This window comes from Ochotona curzoniae, unplaced genomic scaffold (assembly GCF_017591425.1).
Source record: "Ochotona curzoniae isolate NIBS_2020 unplaced genomic scaffold, NIBS_Ocur_1.0 scaffold_1037, whole genome shotgun sequence".
Classification (NCBI taxonomy): Eukaryota; Metazoa; Chordata; class Mammalia; order Lagomorpha; family Ochotonidae; genus Ochotona; species Ochotona curzoniae.
Genome location: NW_024467083.1, coordinates 24,223,179 through 24,247,257, shown reverse-complemented (window position 1 = coordinate 24,247,257; position 24,079 = coordinate 24,223,179). Strand labels below are relative to the sequence as shown.

The window sequence follows — 24,079 nt, the reverse complement described above, 5'->3', positions numbered from 1 at the left end:
AGGTGAGTCCCTTTCCCCTCTTACTATTATTTATATGTCATCCTTGCGCAGGGGCCACGCCAATCTTCTCTGTATTGTTCCAATTTTAGTGTATGTGCTGCCGAAGCGAGCACCCCTCTCACTATTATTTAATACCCTTTTTTCTGTTTTGTCCTCAGCAGCCAGACCAATGCCCTGGCAATCCTGGGACGGGAGCTTTTTAGGAGTAACACATGGGAAGGCCATGAGAAGAGAGAGGGCTTTTTTTTTTTTAGTTCTTCCTGACAATCGGTGGTAAGGATTTCAAGCCCTAGGTTGTGGAATGCTGAGTTTGTCGTCTGTCTGTGGGAATTGGGGATTTCATGTTTACCTCTGACTTTCTAGGAAGTCAGAACAAAAGAGAGCTAGAGAAGCCTGGCTTCTGAGCAGATCAACGGGCTTTGTCCTGAGGTCCCCACCTCTCCTGGGCCTCCCTGTCTCCTTGCAGTGTGACTCCTATCCTGGAGCATGCGATGGAGGCTGGGGGCACGTGGCCCCTGCTCTTCCATGTTGGGCCTGTTTTCCAGCAACTGAGGGGTAGGCTCTTCTAGACTTAGGGTTTACCCATAAGGCAGTCAGCTGTGCTTCTCTCTTCTGGCATGAATGACACCTCCTCCTGTCCACCAAGTCTGCAGGCCCCTGGGGAAACTTGCCATGGCCCAGAGCTGCTCCCAGGAGTCTTTGCAAGTGGAACTTCTGGAGGGTCTTGCTGGTTTACTGTGTCTGTTTTGTTTGGCAGCAATTGTGCATTGGTCTGAGGATGGCTGGGCTGTTGGGAGTTGGGCCACACACTTGGATGCATTTGTTATGATATTGAGGAGTGATTGTGCAGATAGATTTGCTCTGGGCTCACCCGAAAATCCAGGAGACCCCCGCATGCCACTGTTTAAAGATGATTTGCTGGACAGATTCTCGATGTCTTCTGATGGCTCAGAACAAGAGAGTTTGCTGAGGAGCAGGTTTGCAATCTGTTTTCTGCTATTTCACTACCAAAGGAAAAAAGAAGGGCAGCTGGCGTGTTGCACAGCACCCTGCCCGGCTGGTTCTCCCTCTTGGCCTGGGATCTGTGATGGCTTGCAGCCGGGAGTCCTCTGAACTAGGGACCCTGCAGAGGGGAGAAAGCAGGTCTGGAAGTCATCTACCTCTGGATGTGAGTTTATTCCAGGAGGATCTTAACAGATCTAAGGCCCAATCCCATTATTTTAAAGGTGAATTATTGTGCTAGGAGGATGAGACTGGTGGCCTGAACAGCGAAAAATTAGAGAGAGAAAGAAGGCAGGGGAGTTGGAAATTGCCCCTGATGAGAAAGAGACTCCAGGGCACGTGGTCGTCTTTGTTTTAATTAAAACATTACGCAATACAAACATTGGCCTTCCCCCTCCTGCCCCCACCAAGCCTGCGGAGTTGTTATTTCCCATATTTGGAATTTGGGGAGAGCCAGGCCTCCTTTGAGGATAAGGCCAGATCCAATCTCTGCCTTAGTGGAAAGTAAGTAAATCTGAGCGCCTTGAGGGCTGCGGTGTGGTATTCATAGTGAATATGTGCTTACTGCAGGAGGATGTGCCTCCTTGTCATCATTTATTCAGCAGCCCCTGGTGTCCCGGAGCTGGTGCTGCGCCCATCAGTAATCTGATTCCTGTTTTCTTCTGCATATTTTGCCTTTTGCAAATGTATAGGCCTTCAGCTCTCATCAAGGCGGCTTTTACTCTGTGATCTGTACCAGGGATGACTGAAGTCATGTGGAGGATTTTAAGTAACTAATCTCTTAAGACATTCAGAGCATAATCTCCCCCAGCCCCATGACCGAGCCTGCCTGCGTCGGAGAGATTGGAGAGCTTCTGCAAAGGAGGCTGCACGGGCACCTTGGCACCCTTTGGAGAGACCTGGTGTGCTCCTTGCCTGCCGCAGATGCTTGCAGCGTGGGGACAGGGCCTGCTGTTCGCTTGCCATGTCAAGAGAGTTCAAGATGCTTCGTGAATGTGAGCACTGTGTTACTAAGTCTCCGTGCTGGTGTACAGAACAATGAAAGGCCAGACTCACAGGAAGAGGCTGTCCGCGCTCATTCATGGGCCCGGCTGTGTGTGCCCCGGGCTGGCTGACAGGCAGATGCTGCGGAACACAAGGGCATTTCAACACATCTGTAGCAAAGGGAATGATAGGACAGTAGCTTATTTTGGTGCAAAAATAAATAAGAGCAACAACAACAAAACACTGAAATCCACGCATTCAAGGGGTCTTTACAAAGTTTGTGAAAATATTGAAAAGTATTATGACAAAAATTATACATGGATTTCAGGATTTTTTTGGGGGGGGCACCCAAATAAGCCTATCCTATAATTCCATTTTTCTTTAAACTTTTTGAAGCACTCTCATAGATAAGAGATTTGCTGCTCCCTGGTGTTTGATAATTTTTATTTAATCAGGTTCATCCAAAGGTCAAGGGTTTCCTAGGCTTTGCTAAGACTTTGAATGCTACTCCATCCATGTGTGGCCTGTCTGGTTGCTCTTGAAATTGTCATTTGTTTTCTGTTTCTACCTGCTGCCTCCTCCAGGTATTAGGCTTCTGCTCCCAAAGAGTTCTGTGAAAGAATGTGGTGACTATTACTCTAAGTGCAGCCCTCGGTACTTTTCTCCTAATAGAATGATAACATTTCCAACAATACAGACTAACGAGGAGGATTAGTTTAAATTAGTAAAATGCCCGGAATTACCAAATATTTTTCAAGGATGTGGCTGTTATTACTCCAAAGTAAATACTGTAACTCAAACTAGGCTAATAGAGTGCCTGATAAAGATCCTTGGGGGATCCTGCTCTAGGAGAGAAATAAGAATGATTTGCAATTAGCGGCCCAATTGTTTATGTAAATGCTGTTTCTGAAATACTAGATTGTGCTTGAAAGGCATTTGTTCTTTTAAGTATTCTAAATAGTCCCCTGGAACCCCCCAGTGTGCGGTAGTTTATGTGCTGAATAAAGACCTGACTGCACCTTATCAGCCACATCAGCAGCATCTTGGATCCTTACTTTCTTAGACTGTCAGGTCTGTCTGCCAAATACTCCCACTGCACCTGCCTTGGAATGTTGCATCCAATAGGTTCAGCAAGCATCTGATGTGTTTTGTGTGCTTGGCCATGAATGATAAGGTGGAGACACAGCCATCTTTGCCAGTCTGTTAACCACGTGCTTGTGTACTAGGATGTCTACAAAACTATGGTCTGTAGGCTAACAAAGAAATAGTGGTGTAAACGCATAATTGTTGACAGTGTATTTGGTTGATTACAGCTGGGAAGCTGGGCACGCATGCCTTTTGTTCGGAGTGACTTATTATACCAGGCTGTACACTCCACCTGGACAGGGGTTGTGTCTGCGTTGTTTGTCTAGCCCCTCCTTGGCTGTTGCCTGGCATAGAGTAAATATTATGGTGAACTCTAGGACAGGGCCATTTCTTTTCTTTTCTTTTTTTTTTCTTAATAGGCCAAAAAAAAAAAAAAAAAAAAAACCAAGAAAGTCAAGTAAGTATCAGCAGTGGCCTGTGGCTCAACCTGCGAGTCATTTGTATGTATGTTGAATGTTGAATGTGTGTCTTGATTGAAGAGGTCTTGTAGTAGACTGCATTTAACACGCTTTCCTCTAGCTGAGGAAATGCCAGTTATGGTATGTAAAAACTCAAAATGCCTGGGACTTGTGGGCCTGGGACAGAGTCCTGGGTAGTTGTGGCACTGGGGATCCTGAGTCCCTCCGATTGTCTATGTAGGTCTTGGTATATTTCCAGCCTACAGGAGTCCTTTGGTCTGGAGTGCTGTCAGGAGCCCAGGGAGGCTGGGGGAATAGGCTGGAAAGCTGAGATTGAAGCAGAGCCAGGGCCTGCTGGCTTGCTGGGGAAGGAGGAAGACAGAGCTGTTGGCATCGCTGTCTCTTTAAGCCTGAGTGAGGGTGAATGTATACTTCCAGGTCAGAGTCCCTACACTCCTCAGGTTGGTATGTGCCCACGCCATGTTTAGTTCTTGGACAGGTGCAGGGATAGCCCTTGTCACGAGGCTCCTCGTGAGCATGGACCTGCTGCTTGGTGGGCTGTGGCTACACCGTGGAGCAGGTTCTGCTCTCCCCTCCCCCCTCAGTGGAGGCAAGGGTTTAGCTGAGGAGAGGGTCCAGGTGTGTCCTCTGAGAGAAGCCCAGCACCCTGGCCCAGTGCCTGCTTCCTAACTGGATCTGGGAGCTGGGCCCAGGCGAGGGCTTGGCCAGAGCTTCCTAACCCTTCTCTGCTGAGAACTGGTTTTGCATCTGTTTGGACTTCATGGCTCTCTTTCCGGTTTCTATGTACAAATGTGCAATTGTACTCATCCTATTGTGAGTCACGCTATTTCCTCTCATCCATGGGATAATTTCTAGTTGAGCTCAATTCCACAGTTATTTGGTGGGCGTCCTTGGGTGCCAACACAGGATGGGGCCTGTTTGTGAAGGGAAAGGATGGGGCTCTGGCCCTGGTTGGTGGCAGACCCCGCTGGTGGCCTACACAGTGCCCACTCTTTCCTCTTCCTGCTGGCAGGGCTCACTTTCATTTGGATGCCACATTTCCTGTCAATGTGGACTCAGGGGAAAACGATCCTGCGTCCAGCCCTGGGGCCAGTGCTGATTGAGCTGTCAGTCTGGGAGGCCTGTGTAGATGTGGGTGGGTAGCGCATTTTTTGTTAATGTGATATTGGAAGTCAGTTGGGAATTCTGGGAGAGATGTCTTCTTTCCTAACACACACACACACACACAGGCCAACATTGTTGTGTGGTAGGTTATGCTTTTGCCTGCAATGTTGGCATCTCATATGACTGCTGATTTGAGACTCAACTGTCCTGCTTTGGGTCCAACTGTTCTCCCAATATACCTGGTAAAGCAGTAGAGGATGTCCAAGTGCTTGGCTTCCTCGTACCATGTGGGAGATCGAGATGGAGTTCCTGGCTCCTAACTTCAGTGTGGACCAGCACTGGCCTTTTTGGCCATTTGGAGAGTGAACCCAAAGATGGAAGGTTGAGCTCTCTCCTCCATCACTCTGTTTTGCAAATCAGTCAGTATTAAGCATGTACATAGGCACATGCTCACACAGAGAGAAAGGGAGACAGAGAATGAAAGCTACTTCTACTAGATTTTTGGAAGCGAGGCAGCTATTGTATGACCATGAGGAATGTGAAGTTTGTTGTGAGGAACAGGTGGGAAGGACATTCTGACCTCCATCTTTTTTTGTCTTTCTGACTTTAGGCAGCTGAAATGGTGTTTTGTGGCTTGTTATTGAAGGCGGTCTGTATCAGACACTCAAAACAATGTGAAATGCTATTTTTTCCTCTGCAAAACAGTGCCATTCAAATCACCGGGAGAAGCCTGCCTTTGAGAGCAGCACTCAGTGCTGTGGTCGGTGGGTTGCAGGAGAGGTGTGCTGGGGCAGATGGGAGCATGGAGCTGGGGTTTGGAGCAGATCCCGGTACAGGCTGAGGATGTGGCTAGGAAAAGCCAGTGCAAACCTGTAGCGACAAGGGTGGACCCAGCACTGCTCCGCAGATTCAGCAGGGCTGGCCCTAAGGCCTAGAGACAGGGAAGCAGGGTTGGGATTGTAGAGCTGCATACCAGGACACTGGGAAGGGAGGAAATGCAAGCTGAGTGACTGTCAATCACTGGCTTAATCCAGGGGTGGGAGTTGAGGTTTGAGCCGGTAGTAAACCTGGTGGTGACAGGAGGGTATGTGGGGCAAGTTGTAAAGGGATGAAGTGACCGGTGAAAGAAGGTAGAAGACTGGTAGGATTTTGAATGTGGTGTGAGTTCAGAAATGTGCCAATGACTGATGTGGGAAGAGATGACTGTTCTTGTTGTTGGGGTTTTGAGATAATGATGGAAGAATGAAGTGTGAGGCTTTGAATTTGAGGATGTGCGTACCACTTTGGGAATGAGAAGTTGGGGGCTTAGGGACAGCCCTCCCCACCCCCATGACAGTGGTGGTAAGTGGCCGCTGTGTCCAGCATCTGTGTGGAAGGGAGGTCCACAGGTCGCAGTTTCTTTTTCCTGCTGCTTTGGTTTGCTCCGGCCGTGCAGGGAATGGATGACTTTCATTCGACCTCTAGGACTGGCAGTGTGTTTGGAGGGTGGGTTTCCAGCTGGGCTGCCTGAAAGCCCTTCAGCTTCCGGTGGGGCGGTTGGGATTGGGGTTGGGGAGGTTGCACCAGCTTTGCTATCTAGGTGGCTGCCGTCTTTAGAGTGCCACTCGGCTTGCCTGGGGGAATGTGTTGGTGGCTGGCATCCCGCTGTGTGCATCTTAATCAGCCTGGAGCTTCAGGAAACAGCCTTGGGCCTCCAGGTGAGCCTGGGAAGGAGCTCAGCCTGTCTTTGTAGTCTCCAAAGTTACGAAACGTGCCGCCTTTTCTTTCAGGCTCCAGAGCCTGGAGTCTGCGCCCTTTGTTAGGGGGTTGTGTTGCTTCTGCCTGGCTGACTCATGGTTCTCCAGAGGGCAGAGGGCCCCACCGAGTGCTGGGAGGCTTTTGGCATCTGGTTTTCGTCAGGCAGCCAGTGAAAGTGCAGATCTGGGTCTAATCTTGCTTCAGACAAAGCATGGGAGACACAAAGGAGCTGCAGGCTAGGCGTTGGTGACGGCAGAGGCGCCGGTTCTGCCGCCCTGTGTGGGACCTGCCTGCTGGGCCTGCTTCTCCCGCGACTGAGCCTTTCTGCCCCATAAACCCAGAATACTCTTCAGGCTGGGTCAGCCTACACTGCCCACTCAGGGGCTTTTCTGGTTAAGTTTGAAACTATAGATGGGGTAGCACCCTTGTTCTATCCAGTGCCTTTCCCAAAACCATGTGTCCCAAGTGTTGGTCAGGACCTTTCCGTTCATTCTTGCCCTGTTCTCAGAAAGCAGCTGGAGCCCTGTCAGCCCAGCCTTTCGTTGTCGTCCATCCCTCTAGTTGCACAGCCATGCATCTGTCTACCCAGGCAGCCTTGGATGATCCTATGTGAAATCCACAGTATGGTAGTAGAGCAACTTTCTTAGCAAACTCTTGACTGCTTATTTGTAAGACAATAGGAGGTGCTTACTAGAGTGATGGGTGATGGGTGAGGGAAAATGTTGTCAGTCAAGGAAAGCCTTTAGCAGGGTGCTTAGCACACAGGGTTGCCACCGTGGTCAGCTGACTAGCCACAGGCTGCTTGGGCATGGTGTGGCCCAGTGGAGGTTGGAGTCAGGCCACAGTACATGTAGGTGTTCTCCATAAAGGCCTAACCTTTGGACCCTTGGGATCTTTCACTGTTTCTGTTTCCGTCCTGCTGAGGCCATTGTCGCTGGCCTCCAGAAGTCTGAGCCAATGCCCGTACATTCTGGCTGTTGATTCACACCAGCCTTGGACCTTGGAGAGTTGGGCAGCTTGAAGTGACTGCCCACTCCCGCCTAGGTAGGCTCTACTGTCTACCTTCAGCTGTATTTTTTTTAAAAGTTGTTTAGTTAGTTGAGTTACAGAGAAAGAGCTTCTATTCTGTGTTTCACTCCCTAGATGGATACAATGGCCAGGGTTAGGCCAGGCTGAAACTGGGAGCCATGAGCTCTAGGTCTCCCACATGGGCAGCAAGGGCTAGAGCACTTGAGCCGTCTTTCACTGCTTTCTGAAGTCATTAGCAGGAAGCTGATTGGGAAGTGGAACAGGCAGGACTCGAACCAGCATCCATATGGGATTCTAGCACTGCAGGTGGTGGCTTTACGCACTGGCCTCTCAACCACACCTTTCCCCCCAAGTTTCCACACTGTTGTTTCCAAAGGCCCCTGTAAAGTATACTTGTTTGGTTCTTACCCCTCTCCCTTCCCCTCCGCCTCCTGAGTCCTTGGGGCCTGTTGTTCCTGCACCTGTTCCCTAGGATTTCCTTTGTTTGGGTTTGTCCCTTGTGCTTTCAAGAGAGTCTCCTGGGCTCTGTGTGAGGGAGGACCTGATTAGCCATTTGAGTGTAAGGTAATCGTAGAGTATCTAATTAGAGGGATCCTGGGGCAAATGAATGATGTATCACTGTGTGGCTGGTAGCAGGGTGGGGTGGGTTGAGGTGGTGGCTGCATGACCCAGGTTCTGTTACTTGAAGCAAAGACATCTAATGGGCAGGAACTCACTGGGCAGCTAGCAGGCTGTCCTGGTGGTGGCCCTGGCTCAAGACCCAGGGATCCAGCTGCCTTTGTTTAGGCAGCTCAGCCCTCTCTGCCTTCCTCTGTGTGTCACCCTTGACAGCTCACTTGATTCTGCCTCTGGCAGTCTTGGTTTCCCGTGAACACCCTTCAGTGCCACCTGCTGCCCTGTTCTAGTTCTGCTCGAGAAAATTCTCTACTTGATTGTGAGCTCAGGCCAAGCCTGTTTTGGTTGATAAGTGGAGCTTGTGAAGCAGAATTAGACACACTGCAGAACTGGTAGTGTGCACTTCCAGACCTTTTGAAACTTCCTAGAAGTCTTTGGTCCCGTGCCCGAGACATCACCATCTTCCTCTGAAAAAGAATGACAGCAGCTGTTTTGCCAGTTCTCTCTGTCCCAGTGCCTGTGGGAAATGACAGAGCTGTCACCTGCTGTCCATATCACAGAGCTTCAGGTTGCCAGCAGTGGTGGGGTAGGAATACATCACAGTATGTCAAAGAGGAGACTTTGTCCCACTCCCACTCTGCCCTGTGTCTGAGCCCGAATGTGCTGTCAGCTGCGGCTGCCGCCACTGGGGGAAGGTACTTATGTGACCCCTCATTAAGATGGAGGCAATGAGAGGTCTGGGGCCTCAGCAGGCTGACCAGGAGAGAATGGCCACATCAGTCAGTGGCATCTAAGGCCCTCCCATCCCGGGCTTTGTGCTGTCCCAGCCTCTTGCTGTCTCTCATCTCCTCCCCCCAGAAGCCCCATCCTTGGCTTCACTGCTGCCCCACCCAGGCTGTGCTGCAGGCTCAGCTGGTCTCTGCCTTCATCATGCCTTCTCCAAAGCATCATCTTTTTTTTTTTTTAAAGATTGATTTATTTTTATTGGAAAGGTAGACTTACACAGAGAAGAAGAGACGGAGAGATCTTCCATCTGCTGGTTCACTTCCCCAAATAGTTATAATGCTGGAGCTGAGCCCATTTGAAGTCAGGAGCTTCTAGGTCTCCCACACAAGTGCAGGGTCCCAAGGCTTTGGGCTGTTCTTTGCTGCTTTCCCAGACCACAAGCAGGGAGCTGGAAGGGAGTGGAGCAGCCAGGACATGAACTGTCCCCCCCCCAATGGGATCCTGGTGCTAGAAAGGGAGGATTTAGCCAGTTGAGCCATCATACCAGGCTTTCTTCTTAGCATCTTGTCTGAGCCCTTGGCTGGTCCCTGGCTCTGCTGGTTTGAAAGTTTCCTTCAGGGGACACCTGTCATCCCCCACATGCCCTTGGCCCTGTGGGTTTACTCATGTCCTCTGAGTTCATCTGTCAGCAGCCAGGGGAGTGTTAGGAGTTGAGACCCGTCAAGATGAAGTGATTGCTCCAAGTCATAACACTGGCCACTGCTTTGAGCTCTAGCTAAGGAGAAGGAACATAGTGCTTTAAAATCTACTTTTTGTGGTATGCTTTGTATATAACACAGTTCACTAATTTTAAGTGTGCAGTTCTTCAGTGTTGACAGTTGTGCAGCCAGCAAGATCATCAGATATTGAACGTTTTTTCACCCCCATATGGCCCTGAGTCTCTGTCTGGTTCCTCCCCACTCGGGGCTTTGGCACTGGGGTAATCTAAGGCTTTCACAACTTTGTTTTAAGACTTACTTATCTGTTTGAAAGGCAGCTACAGGCAGAGGGGGAGAGACACAAAGAGGGAGAGTGTCTTCACTGTTTTACTGCCCAAATGGACTCAGCAGCCAGGGCTGAGCCTGGCAGAGGCTAGGAAGCAGATCTCCCATGTGGCTACAGGGAGCCACTTTTAGTTATACTCCACTGCACTTTTAGTTATACTGCACTGCTATTCCAGGTATACTAGTAGGGAACTAGATCAGAAGTGAAGTAGCAAGGGACTTGAACCAGCACTCATATGGGAAGTTGTTATTATAGGTAGCAGCTTAACCTGAAATACCGAAATGGTGGCCCACATCACCACTTTTTTTATTTTCAAGATTTATTTATTTTTGTTGGAAAGTCAGATTTGCAGAGAGAAGGAGAAACAGAGGAAGATCTTCCATCTGCCCATTCATTCCTCAAGTAGCTGCCATGGTCACAGCTGAGCCTATCCAAAGCCAGGAGCTTCTTCTGGGTCTCCCACATGGGTGCAAGGTTGCAAGGCTTTGGGCCTTCCTCGACTGCTTTCCCAGGCTATAAGCAAGGAGCTGGATGGGAAGTGGGACAGTTGGAACACAAACCCACGTCCATATGGGATCCTGGTGCATACAAGGTGAGCACTTTAGCCATTAGACTATGGCGCTAGACATCACTACGATTTTATGTATTCCAAAATGTGCTGTGCTGGGATCCTGTGGGGGATGGGGTCTTTTGAATTTGGCTTCTTTTCATGCAACATTGTACTTTTGAGATTGATCCGAGTGATATGTGTGCGTGTCTGGTTTATGCCTTTTTTGTGTGTGACTTAACACCCCATCATGTGGCTATACCACACTTCGTTTTCTGTTGGTCCACGGGTGAGCATTGGGTTGTTTGCAGTTTGGAGCTCTCAAGAATAAAGCTGCTAGCATTGCCCAGGGCTCTGTGAGGATGGAGATTTTCATTTCTGTTGGGCAGATGCCTACGGGTGGGATTGCTGACGTGTCTGGCGGCTCTGTGTAATTTTGTTAAGAAATTGCCAGCTGGTTGTCCAAAGTAGCCGCTCCATCCCACAATGCCACCAGCATGTGTAGGAAGAGGTCCTGGCAGCTGGGCTTCAGTTGGGGGGGTGCTTCTCTGGATGCCCTAAGGTCACCAGCTGCTGAGGTGTTAGTGTGGGCCGAGCCTAACCTTTTCCTACAGGACTTCCAGGAAAGTGTAGTCCTTGTGTGCTAATTGGGTGATGGAAGTCCTATGAGGAAGTTTCTTGTTCACTGTCACCGGGGCTGCCTGCTCTGGTGGCCACCTGCCACAAGTCCCCCTCTGCCCGGTCTGCTCTCAGGGCTCATTTCTGGGTCTCATCACTGGTGGCGTTTCCGCTGCTGGCCACCCGTGAACAGTTACTGCTGTATCACCAGCTCATGGCTACACCTTTCCTGGGCTCTTCTGCTGCTGCTCCTGGTCAGAGCTGGGATAGGAGATACCTTCTCCCAAATGAACCCGGAAGCAGAAGCCATGGCGTGGCAAAGGGATATGGTCTATGTGTTCTTGTGGTTGCCAGGTTGTGTGCTGGCACAAGGGCCTTGCCAGAGCCACTGTGGTTTGGGCGGTCACTGCAGTTAAAGGGGGTTGCACTCCAGTTTGGAGCTCACTTTTCAGAGTTGGCCTCTGCAGACAGCACTTTGCTGTCTTGCTTTCTAGGGACTGATGTTTTTGAAAAGAGTCCTTTGCCAACGAGGCACTATCAGATTTCAGTTCTACAGTGTTCTGGGAAATGCAGAGAAGGAAAGAAGGAAATGAGGGTCGAGTGAGTGTGTGGATGCATGGGTTGCTTTGTGGCAGCGTTGTCTGAGTGGCATCCACTGGTCATTTGGGCCTGGATGTAGGGGAGTGGGGCCCCCTTTCTCAGGACTGTTGACTTGGTCCTGCAGCGGGCATTATGCTGCAGCCTCGGGGGATGGCTGCACGCGCCTGGGCAGGGCGGAGACTTGCTTGTGAACTGTCCAGCCAGGCAGAGGAACATGCTGGGCTTGGCATCCACCCAGAGCTCCAGCTTCCTGTTCTTTCCCTGACTCCTACTGACTTGATGACTTTGGATTAATTCATTTGACCTTTGTGGACTTGAGCTTCCTCAATGGGAACAGAAACTGTGAGCCTTGTTTCATAGGGATTGGGGGGGATCGGCCTCATGCCAAAGCCCGTTTTGCACATGTGACAATGTGACACCTGGCTGGGGCAGACTTCCTGGGTGCTATGACTGGGGAGGAGAAACTAACAGGAAGCCACCTGCTATTCCCTTCCTTGTTCTGGCCCTGACTGTGTTGTGATGGTCTGGAGGACCCTGTCTGGCTAGGAGCCACTGACGCAGGCTGGCGTCCTGGCTGGTGCCTAGGTGCCCACATTTAAATGTCCTGTTGCCTCTCTCAGGTGGACAATGATAAGTGTACCAAGAATCCTGGAGGAACTGTTGGGAGTGTGGGCCGAACCTCTGAAGAGTATTTGATGAGTGTTCGACCCAAGCTGGATTATTGGAATGAACCTAGAGGCCTGGGTGAAGGAAAGCTGGGATTGCGACCCTGGATGGATCTGGGAATTGGGACAACTGGGCTCACTGAGCCACTGTCAGGAACTGTGTGGGCTTGGGCAGGTTACCTTTGGCTTCCTTTTCTATAAAATGTGGGGGTGGGACTGGCTCATCAACCCAGGGCTGTGGGTAGCTTTCTCATTGCGTTTTGGGGTCGGAGCTTCCCAGTGCCTCTTGGTGTTCACACTTGCACTTTTGGGATGAATTCTGTAGGCACAGATGAAACCCTGGAGCCTCCTGATTTGTGGTTGTTTCATGGGCAGAGGTAGGAGTGAGGACCCTGAGGGAAGATGGGGGAGACCCATGGATTTCCCAGGGGGAGTGCCCTACAGAGGATGACTCTGCCAAGCAGGTTTTCTGAGGGCTCCCGGACGTGCAGCCCTGTTGGCCCTGCTGGGCCTGCTGGCTCTGCTGACATCAGCCTCTGAGCCCAAAGGCCCAGCAGGGAGTGGTGACAGAGGGTCCTGAAGTGCGGCTGCCATGCTGCTGGTGGGGCCAGCACACCAGCATCCCTGTTCCCAGCCATTTATTCACACTGTTGCATTTCTCCCTTGCCTTCTCTTCTTCCATTGAGTACTGCAAGGGGGTATCAGGAATGTGACTTTGATGAATTCGTTCCCAACTCTGGATTTAAATCAAAGCAGCAAGGAGCTCTTCCAGAGCCTCCTTTTCCTTGTCTGTTCTCTAATGACTCCACTGCTCTGCACATTCTAAATTTAAAAACTTTAAAAAAAGATTTACTTAGGGCCCAGTGTGGTGGCCTGCACCGAGATCCCATATGGGCACCGGTTCTAGTACTGGCAGCCCCGCTTTGCATCCAGCTCTCTGCTTGTGGCCTGGAAAGGCAGTTGAGGACAACCCAAAGAATTGGGACCCTGTACCCACATGGGAGATCTGGAAGAGCTCCTGGCTCCTGGCTTTGGATCGGCACAGCACCAGCTGTTGTGGCCACTTGAGGAATAAATCATCAGATGTAAGATCTTCCTCTCTGTCTCTCCTCTTCTCTGTATATCTGACTTTGCAATAAAAAAAATCGAAAAAAAAATTTATTTGTTTGAAAGAGCTACAAAGGGAAGATGGTTCATTCATTCCTCAGATGTCTGTAATGGCCAGGGCTGGCCCAGGCTGAAGCCTGGAGCCAGGAGCTTCTGGGTATGTGGGTGGCAGGGTTTTGCTCAAACAATTGGGCTCTTGTCTCTTGTTTCCCAGGCCATTACTAGGGATCTGGATTGGAAGTAGAGTATCCAGGACATAAATTGGTGCCGATATGGGATGCTAGCATCATAGGCAGTGAGTGGAGGGAAGGGGAGAGAGAGAGAGAATGAATGAATCATGTATCCTCTGAGTTATTGCCCAGTTTCCCACAATGTCCCAGACTACACTGAACTGCAGGTCTTCCATGGGGTGACAAGACCCCAGTTAACCTGAATTTTCTCTGCCGTGTCCTAGAATCTTCGTTTGCAGGAAGCCAGCTGGGGCTCCAGCCAGGAATTGAACCTTGGCATTGGGAGATGGAACTACCAGACCGGATGCCTGCTGTACTCTCCCCACTTTGCTTGGCTGCCTTGCAAGCTCTTCTTTTTCTTCTTTGAATTTTCTATTGTAAAAAAATTAAAATACTACAGTGGGGAGAGTAGGATATAGACATCCCATCCCGCCCCCATTACTCATTGCAACCGTGATAAGCTCTGGCCAATCTTTTGCTCCACTTACTTTCCTACCCCTCCCTGTATTATTTTGAAGTAGATCCAAGGAACACTTATTGTATTCTTATGTACTCTTGAAAACTCGAGTCTGTTAAGCTGCATCTATTATTAGCTCACTTTCCTATTGAAAGTTGGTTTTCAGAATAACGAGGTGGTAATGTTTCTTCTCCATCAGACTGGTAGAAATGTCAGAGCTAAACAATGCCAAGAGTTGGTGAAGGCAGGAAACATGAGAAACACTTGGGCAGTGCTGTTGGGAGTATAAACTGACTCCTGATGTTGCAGACCAACTGAGTATTGCCTGGTGTGATTGGAGATAGAACATTCTCAGGAATATTGTAGTGAAAAGTTGGAAAGCATAGAAGTTTAACAACAGAAAAGTGAGTAAATTGTGCTGCAGATCACAAACAGTACTACCGTGGAGGAGTATGACATACAGAATTGAAATGAGTACACCAGACTGACACATGCCACCCTGGATTACTCTTGTCAAAGAATAAAAGAGAGAGAGAGAGAAAGTACATGCAGTGTGACCCTGTTCTTAACCCTTTTGAGACATGCAGGTGTTCCCTGAGTTATTTATAGCTATACATGTACGTAGGAAAAGTGTAAATGTGTGGGGGTGATCAATACTCAATTCAGGAGGCTTTCATTTCTGGTGGGGGTAAGAGGGAAGAAGACAGGGATGTGAGTGGAGTCTCCTGCTGGTTGGCTTGAGAAAGAAGCCAGTATGGCACAATGTGAAGATTTGACAGATCCCACATGTGCAGTCATTTCTTTTGTATCTTTTGGGTCTGTATTCACAAATCAACGGAAGAAATACATAATCGTTCTGATGAGCTGGGGTGACTGCTCTTGTCATGTGATGTCATTGTCTTAACCAAGGCCAAGGAACTCTGCATTGTTTGTTTTCCGGTTCTGAGAAAATGCCCATTTTCTTTATCGCCAAATGGCAGTGGGTCATGGATCACCCAACTCTTAATGGATTCCTAGAGGCCCGTGACTCTTAAGTAGCATCCCAGCACTTAGATTAATGGCTGGAGAAAGCCAGGTAATGAAGCCCTAATGATTTGATGCAACAAGCTTGGGAAAGAAGTAGAAGTGGCGGCACTTTTTTCTCTTCGCTTTTGGAGGTATTAAGAGCAACATGAAGTGGGGGAGCGGTCCTTGCTTGCCGCTGCTGTGCGCGCTAATCCTCGATGCAGCTTCCCTCTTGTCATCTGCAGTTGGTTAACACCTGTCTCCATGCCTGTGGTTTGCAAAGGATAGAGGGAGCGGGCTGGGGGGAGACAGAGCTGTGCTGAGCCTGGCAGAGAGAAGTAGGATTTAGACAGGGGGCAAGGAGTGGCTGCTGAAATGCGAGTCCACCTCACCAGCCCCTCCAGCTCTGGCTTTTGCTGGGCCACTTCACCTCCATTCCCGTCTTTCTATCTATGCTCTATTGTATGCAGCAAAGCAGGTGACATGGTTCAGAGCACAGACCTTGGGCAGATTACTCGAGTCCTCAGCACCACAGTCACCTGCAACCACAGTCACCTGCAAGCAGAGAAGAGAACGATACCTACTTGGTTCTCTGGCTGTGGGGTTTGATGTTGTCGTGTGCCTCAGGCACGTGTGTGTGGGAAGTGCTGGCAAGACCTGGTGGTGCCGATGTTGGTGTTGTATGTCTCTCCATTTGTTCACTTCAGCTCTCTGTCATGTCTCCTCCTCCTCTTCTCTTCTTTCCGTCCTCTCGTTTTTAGTTCATCAGCTCAGAACAGATGGCATGCATTATAAGCAAAAATGTACAGGTCTAAGTGACTGCTGGTGGGTGTGGGGGCCACAGCAGCAACCACGTGGGGTGGTTTCTGAGAGCTCGAGGTAGTCACATTGGACAAGCACCTTGGGGTCGGAGTTGAGAAGCCTTGAGTCCCAAGAGGATGATGAGTGTGGGTCTTATGTAACTGAGAGGAGCCATGTAACAGTGGCTCACCTGGGTTGAAACCGCCATGAGGGACCTGCTGGTCCTGGTTTCCTGGGTGGAATAACAGGGGTAGAGGGCAGAGGGAGTAGGCTGGTGATGGTGGCAGTGAAATAAGAGATACTGGGGAGAGTGACATGGTTCAGAGATGAGCAGACTAGAGCGGGGAGTTGTGGTCCTGGAGCCTGTCAGTCTGCCAGGGACCTCAGAAGGAAGCACAGCAAGGGTCACACACTTTGATTTTTCATTCTTAATATGCCTACGATTTGCCCTCAGATCAGTACGTACAGTCTACCTGCTGTGGATGTATTGGGAGTGGATGTAATCCTTACAGGACAGGTGCCGTGCACTGCCTAAGCAAGGAGATCAGGTGCCTAAGCAGCAGCTGCACAGTTCTCTGGCTGTTTTGGGATGTTGCACGGTTCTGTTCTTGACCTTGTTGTATGTTTTTTAAAGGCTGGACTTAATGAAGGCAGAAATCACTCTCATTTGAATCATGAAAAAAAAAAATCAACTCTGTAACTTTAAAACAAGAAGGTTCAGCAAGTGGATAGATAGTGCAAGGAGGTCTCAAGCTGATCCTGATGAGATCGGCTGATGGCCTGGGTCCTGTTAGGACAGGGCAGAGTTTAATGCCAGGTTCGGGATCCCGCAGCACCAGTGCAGGTTGGGGAAGCTGTGGGACGTGTGAAGGCAGCTGGCAGGAGCCAATTGTGTGAAATAGTGGTCTGTTTGTTCTGCCCTAATCAGACCAGTCCTGTGTCACACAGTTTGGGGCCCAGAAACAGACTGGAGGCTGACCAAAGACAAAAAGAAAGAAACTGAACCAATCGAAGTACAATCATGAGAATTCCGTTCTCTGGCAGCTTTCTGTAGTGTTAATGCCTACAGCAGTGTCCTATGCCCAGTGTGTGGCATAAATAAAATACATAAGGGATAAGGCTTATCTTGGGTCCAGGACCTCTGGGCGCAGTTTCGATTCAGAGGAAAGAAGCACCTTCTGCTAGAGCTGTTCCCTTGGGCTGCCATCGGTGCGTCCACAGGCAGGTGTCTGCAGGTGCAAGAGGGTCAAGGTTGGGTGGGTGGTTAGGCTGCTGGCCCCAAGAATCCATCATTTGCCAGATGGTCAGGACTTCTGGTCAGGGAGAGTGAATAAAGATTTGTGATCAGCCAGCATGGCTAGGAGCAAGTGGATGTAAATGAACCTGCTGGCACCTCTTACTTCCCAGTACAGCTCTTCCCCAACCCCCCTGCCCAACAATGCTTTTTGTAATTTCTAGATAACATGCCCTAATTTGAAACAGCATCGAACAGGATTTAAGTTAATGGTGTGAATTGCAGTCCCATCTGCTCAGCTCCATGGCCCAGTAGATCTGGGGAGCCATTTGTCACAATTCGTTTTAAAGCCAGGAAGAAAAATCCTCTTGGATGCTGTCCAGCACTTCTCGTGGAATTCTTTGGAATGTGGAAGGGGTGGGTGGTGAGAAAGCCAGAGCTGGACAGAAGGAGCGCCTTGGACTGCGAGACGAGACAGAAGATGGGGGCTCTCCAAGCTCCCCTCCCTGGCTGGCTGCTCACCTTGGGTTGAGGCTACGACCTTCAGGCCTCCCTTGGACCTGAGGCAGAGGGGGCTTGGCAAAACTCAGCTCCTCCCAGTCAGGAGCTGAGCCAGCACCATTTACCTATTCATTTGCTCATTCAGTGGATAATTTTGAGTTCTTTTTAGATCTCACACGGTAGAGCTGGGGATACTGCAGGATCAATACTTTTTTTTCTCGAAGTTTTAAGACTTTCGTACTGGGAATATCATTGTGTATTTCCTTAATGTTTTGAGAGAGTAGTTTTTTTTTTTTTAGAGTGATTTATTTATTTTCATTGGAAAGGCAGATCAGATTTACAGAGAGAAGATAGAAGGATCTTCCATACACTGGTTCACTCCCCAAGTGACCACAATGGCCAGAGCTGAGCTGATATGAAGCCAGGAGCCCAGGGGCTTCTTCTGAGCATCCCATGCTAGTACAGGGTCTCAAGACTTTGGTACAATCCCTACTGATTTCCCAGGCCACAAGCAGAGAGCTGGAAGGAAAATGGAGCAGCTGGGATATGAGCTGGTGTCCATATGGGATCCCAGCACTTGCAAGGCAATGATTAAGCCACTGAGCCATTGTACTGGACCCAGCACTATTTTTTTTTTTTTTTTTAAAGATTTACTTGTTTGAAAGGCAGAGAGAAAGAGAGAGTGAGAGGGAAATTTTCTATCACTTCACTTCCCAATGGCTGCAATAGCTGGGTCTGGCCCAGGCGAGCCTGGATCCTGGAACTGCACCTGCATCTCCCATGGGAGTTGCAAGGGCCCAAGCACCTGGGCCATCCTTCTTTAACCTTCCCACGTGCATTAGCAGGGAGCTGGATCAGAAGTGGAGCAGCCAGGACATGAACCAGTGCTCATATGGGATGTTGGCATTGCAAGTAGAGGCCTTACGGGGCCATAATGCCTGCTCTAAGAGCATTTCTTTCAGGCACAAGGACCACATGCAAAGCTGTCCTGAACAGGAAGGGCTGTCATGAGCCCAGCTGGTGATGTGTTGAGTCCTGAAAGGGCACCTGAGCACAGACCTTGAATCAGGAGGCTGCGAACACCCACAGATGCTCACAGACACACCTTAGCTCACAGAGGGTAGGTAGACATGGTGTAGGGAGGTTTTGCCAGGACAGGGGCCTCTCAGGAGGAGCAGATGTAGGGGTGGAGTGAGGCACCTATGAGGTGGAGCCTTGGGGTTGCTGAGGGGTTGTTGAGTCATCCCAGGAGTTCCTGGGTTCCTGGTGTCTGAGGTGCAGATGGCCACACAAAGACAGGTTTAAGAGGAAGTGAGCTGGCAGGCCTGTGTGAGGGGAGTGGGGAGGGACTGTCCTGCAGTGGCGGGCACCCACACACAAGGGAAAACCACTGCCTACCTGGGGCACCAAGGAAGGCTCCCCAGTGGAGGTGACTGGATAAGCGGTCTTTGGAGCATGGCGAGGCATTGGCAGGGGCAAGTTGGCCTTCCTGTTGTGGGTGCAGACCAGAGACCCCAAAAAGAGGATGGTCATGGTGGTGTTTGGGGATGAGACTTCTTTGTGCTCAAGCTGTCTCAAGTCTTTTCTGGCACATCGTGGGTGTGAAACAAAAAATAGTCTCTTCTGTTGTGTCAAGTGGGCAGCTGAGAAGGGCGAGGTACTGGGCTTTGGGCACAGAGGCCTGGGGAAGTAGATGAGCTGAGGCTGCTGGGTGGGAGCCCAGAAGTATGGTAATAAACAGCTCCATGGGCCAAGGGGGTGGCAGGAAGGGAATGGAGAAATGGGGGAAGAAGAATGCAACTCTATGCCATGCAAAGAACCAGGGATTGCTTCTACTGGAGGGACAGACAGTGCATTGACCAGAACCACTATCTGGGATTGGAGCCTACAGGGCTAGGTGGAACTCAGTGACTTCAAGCCAGTAAAAAGCAAGAATGTGAAGTGAGTGAGAGTTGGGGCACAGGCACCTGATAGTGTCAGCACAGTTAACTGAAGCTGCTTAACAAGGCAGCCCAGGTCTTAGGGGCTGAAAACAGAAGTCCTTTTGTTCTCTCTGGTGAATTCTGTAGGTGAAGGCTTGAAGTGTGGGCTTGGTGGTTGATCTTTCCCATGTGATGCCCATTGGCATGGAAAGACACAAGGGGGTTTAGGACCCCAGAGAGTTTGCAAGCTGGGGACCTGTATGGGGCAGCTTCAAGTGTTCACAGCTGCAGGTTAACCCTGGCTCCTTTGTAGGATGGTGGCTTCTGAACCAAACCCCTTCTGATTCTCCCCTCCACCCCACTCCCGATGGCTTAGGGCTCCAAGCTCATGACCACAGCAAGCCGGCAGAAGCCCTTTTGCCTTTTATGCACCCTTGAGGCCGTAGTGTCTCTTCTGCCAGCACCACAGTCGACCCAGACATAGAGCGAGGAAAGGCAGCTCCTGGTGGGCACAGCAGAGGTGAAGGAGCCAATAATGGCCGACACTGGAAAATGGGCCGTAGCTTGAGGGGTTATGGGCCAAGGAGAGTGGAGGACCCTCCTGCAGCCTGGGGGACGTGGGGAACATCCCGAGAACTGGGCATGAGGCGGGCGAGGAGGCTGCAGGTGACCAAGGAGTGGGAGAGTGGTGCTTGGGCTTGATGCCAGGCCTGCCATTGAGTGCTGTGAGGCGGATGTGGACCCCAGGGCATAGGGAAAAGGTGGTTTGGATCAGATTTTCCAGTTACTTTCTCCACCCTTCCTTTTTTCCTCAGCTTTTGGAACAGATTTTATTAGAAGAAAGGTAAAATCACTTGTTTTTATTGTCTCCTTGGTGCCTTTCTCTGTGATGCAGATTTTAGGCATTTACATTTGAATAGGGAATGCAGGTACACGTGTTTAGTTGAAAAGGAAAGGGAGTGCGATGAAGTCTGCCTTTCACTCCTGAGCCAGAAGAAAGCTGGGCTGACTCTGGGTCCTGGTGCATCCTGAAGAGACTGCCCCTGCCTGATCCTCCCCACCCCTGCCTTGTTGATGCTGACTGGTGCTGCGCATGCACACTGCCAGGACGCATTTGCTGTTGCTCTTTGACTTCTGGTTTGTCTTCGGTGGCACAGAGACCCTGCCATAGCTGGGAGGATCCTCCCACCTCAGAAGGCGCTGCCGGCAGCCTCAGGGCTAACCTCAGCCCTGCATTCCCAGGAAGCCTTTTCTGAACCTGTAATTTTAAGTCCTGTTTCTAATTCAAGCCCAGGCCATTCCACAGTGGTTCTTCATTCTTGGATTATGTTCTATTGTACAGTGTAAGTATTTTCTTACCCTGAGATCATGCTTCTGGGATTTGGACCACTGGCATGTACCTTTCTCTGGCATAGGGCAATGAATGCCAGGAGTCTCTGAATGCTGCTCTCACAAACTTAACACCATCTTGGAGCTGAAAGGAGATTTTTATGGATGGAGGATATGAAAAGACTATACAGAGAGTCTCCTTTCTTCCATCCTCAGCACCCTCCCAAATCACCCACAAACCAAAGCCAACTCTGCTGTACTTTCTGGGAGGGATCGTGACCCACCAAGACCCCGTCTCCTGGGAGTGAGAGGTGGAGAGCACTTGATCCAGCCCTGAGTCCTTCCTACTAGTTGGTATAAAAAGGGACAGATTGTAGCTGAACTCCGTGTGGTACCCAGGCGCGGCTCCATAGCTCCTGAAGGCTGTGTCACTGCAGCATTGATCCATGGCGTTTGAAGCTGTTTTTACTCTGTGAGGGTCCACAAAATTCATTACTTTACAATGAGTTTGGTAGAGGTGGCTGCAGCGAGAAAACTCACCACGCAAGACCCCAGGGTCTCTGATTGCTGAAGTTTTGTCTTTGCAAGTAAATAAGCTGCTTGGTAAACACACTTGTGTCACCATCCCTCACCGTGGGCACCAAGCACGCTTTCAAAGTCTCTACTGTTGCCTGCCTGTACCTCACTGTGGCCTTTTCTTCTCTGGTATTGGCAGGCAGCAGGTGCACAGGGGGCCGGGCTGTGGGCTGTACAGGTATGACGAGTTAATCCTGCTAGACAAGGTCAGCTGTGAGTTAATGAGCACTGCAGTCTCTCTCTCTGCCCTCTTCCCCCCCCCCGCCCGCCACTTCCATGGCCACCCCCCTTTCCCTATCCCAGAGCATGGATTTCCTTTAAAGCCCTTTCTGAGCTCTTGGGGAGACAGAGATACAGGCCTGCAAAGGGATGGCCGAGAAGAATGAAAATATAATCCTTCAGCATCCACCTGTCACTGCTGCCTTCCAGGTTGGCACTCTCCACCCTGGAGGACCCCCTCATTGCATATGCTACCCTGAGTTATTCTGCAGTTATCTTGAAAGTGGTTTCTGAGACACTGCTTAAATCCTGGAGAGCATGTCACCATGCAATGACAGTATGCAGGAAGAGATGCTGGCACACCTCCCGCCAGATCCCTATCTCATCCTGCAGTTGCACAAAAGGCAGCTGATAACTAGCTATCAGCACTCAAGGGGTGGGAGGCCTTTGGGGATGGTCAGTGTTTTTCCGTTTTCATTTCCTCCTAAGTGTTTTCAGTGTGGAGGGGCAGGTTGATAGCCTTCACACCTCTGGGCATCAGGACCTTCCTGACCAGGCTTGGCTTGTAAATTGGACCTTGCTGCCCTACCTCACTAAACCCTTCAGGCTTTTCCTGAACCCTTACTCTGTGGTGCTTCTGGGAAGGCTTTAGTTTCTGCTGTTTTCCAGGAATGTGGTTCTGCCCTTGGTGGCTTTTCCCTAGGCTTTGACCTTTGTGGTGAGTGAAGCTCATTGGGAGTTATGGGGTCTGCAGCTGGTGGAGGCTTAGGGTCGAATACCAGGCATTTGAAAGTGGCCGTGAATGAACCGTCTCCTGGCTTTTTTCTTAGGTCGATAGCTGGGTTACCACGGCCAATGGGACACCTCCTGTATTTATGACTCTGTCTGTGCCCCTGCCCTTCCTAACCCTCTATGGTCTCTGTCCCCACCGTCCCCAGGAGAGCTGTGTGGGGAAATGATTGTTTTAGGGGCCTGACGATAGCTGATCTGTGCAGTTACGGTCTCATCAGCTTCTACCCAACGGTTGCCCAAGACCTGGGCAACTGTCAGGGCAGCTCCCTTCTGCCTCCACCGTGTGCTCTTGCCTCTTGCTTGCATCTTTTTAACATTTGTGCTTTGAGACCATCACTTCATTCCCTAGGGACTTGCTGGAATGGGTGCCATCAGCAGACCTCACCTGCATCACTTCAGGATTTTCTGCCAGGGCTCCCTTCTATCACTGCTGGCCAAACCACCTTCTCCAGGCATGCCAAGGATATGATGCCCTTGTTCATTCCCCCTCAGTGGCTCTGCAGTGCCCCAGGGCTGGGCTTTTACTCTTGAGTGTGGCACCCTGCATCTGCCACCTTTCTACTGCTGCATCTTGGTCTTTCCTCTTGCATGCACCTGCTACCCATCAGTGTCAAACTGTGCCTGTTCAATTCTTCCTGTGGCTGCTCCCTGCTGAGATCTGGTGCCCCTTCCCTGGCAAGCAGAACTCTCTCAGTTTAATTAGAACCTGACACAAAAAAAATCTCCCTTCCAGGAAGCCTGGCCTTGCTCTTTGTTGGGGAGGGGAACCCTTGCTCTGTGACCTCTGAACGTCCTTCATGATATGCCCATAGCATACCTGCTTCTCCACCCCAGGTGGTGAGAATTGGGAGGGTCTTACAGCTGATCAGCCTAACACAGGGTCCAGCTAAGCATTGGCAGTGTATCAATGGCAAAGGAACTTAGGGTCAGAGATTGTGGGCTGTGAGGCTGGCTCTGCATCCCACTATGCCAGTGTGTTCCTAAGCCTCATCTCATCCAGGGACCTGTGCTTCTGTGGCACAAGATGGTTGTGAAGTTGAAGAGGAGATGCTGGTAATGAAGCTCCGATGGTGTAGGTTTGGATGGTGCCTGGGTCCAGATAGCTGCTGCTTGAGGAGGAGGCATCTCATTGTGTCTGCTTCCTGTGAGGGCTTCCCGAGTCTTGCCCCTTAATTAGGAGGGTGTGCCTGGCGAGTCTCTGACCCAGTCTGGGCTGGGTTTGCCCCAGGGGGCAGAAGCTTTGAACCTGGCTGCTTTGTCAGACCAGGCAGCACATGTTCAAAGCTCAAATCATGAAATCTCTGTTCCTGCAGGGTGCTTGCTCTTGACAGGGGATTTAGAAACAGCCCTATGCTGTCTGTCACATCTTGGCCCTGGGAAAGTCTGCGGCAGCCTGCGTGTTAATGTCTAAACTTCTGCTTTCTCTGGATTCCTCAAGCTGGCTGTCATTTAGGTGCCTTCTTTGTGTGTATTTTGGAAGGGTGGTATTCATCAGGGGGTGTGGCTTCTGTTCCTGCAGCACCAAGATGAGAGGGATGTGATAGAGGGCTTGCAGGGGAGCACCCTGGGATTGGAAGTGTAATAATTCCCAAAATAACAAGGTTTTAGGAAAGCAATTGAACAGCTTAAAAAGACAAGTCAATGAGGTCAAACCTGTTCAACCAGGAGTT

At 50.2% G+C, this 24,079-nt stretch overlaps 1 protein-coding gene and 1 non-coding gene across 2 annotated transcripts in view; one reads left to right on the top strand and one right to left on the bottom strand.

The window, feature by feature from the left end:
* The window catches only part of IGSF3 (immunoglobulin superfamily member 3), an 83,787-nt gene that overhangs the window by 10,837 nt on the left and 48,871 nt on the right, over positions 1-24,079 (top strand). The gene's annotated exons all lie outside the window — the stretch shown is intronic.
* On the bottom strand, positions 5-113 carry LOC121168890. Its single transcript, XR_005885762.1, has one exon. It is a non-coding gene; the product is annotated as a U6 spliceosomal RNA (small nuclear RNA).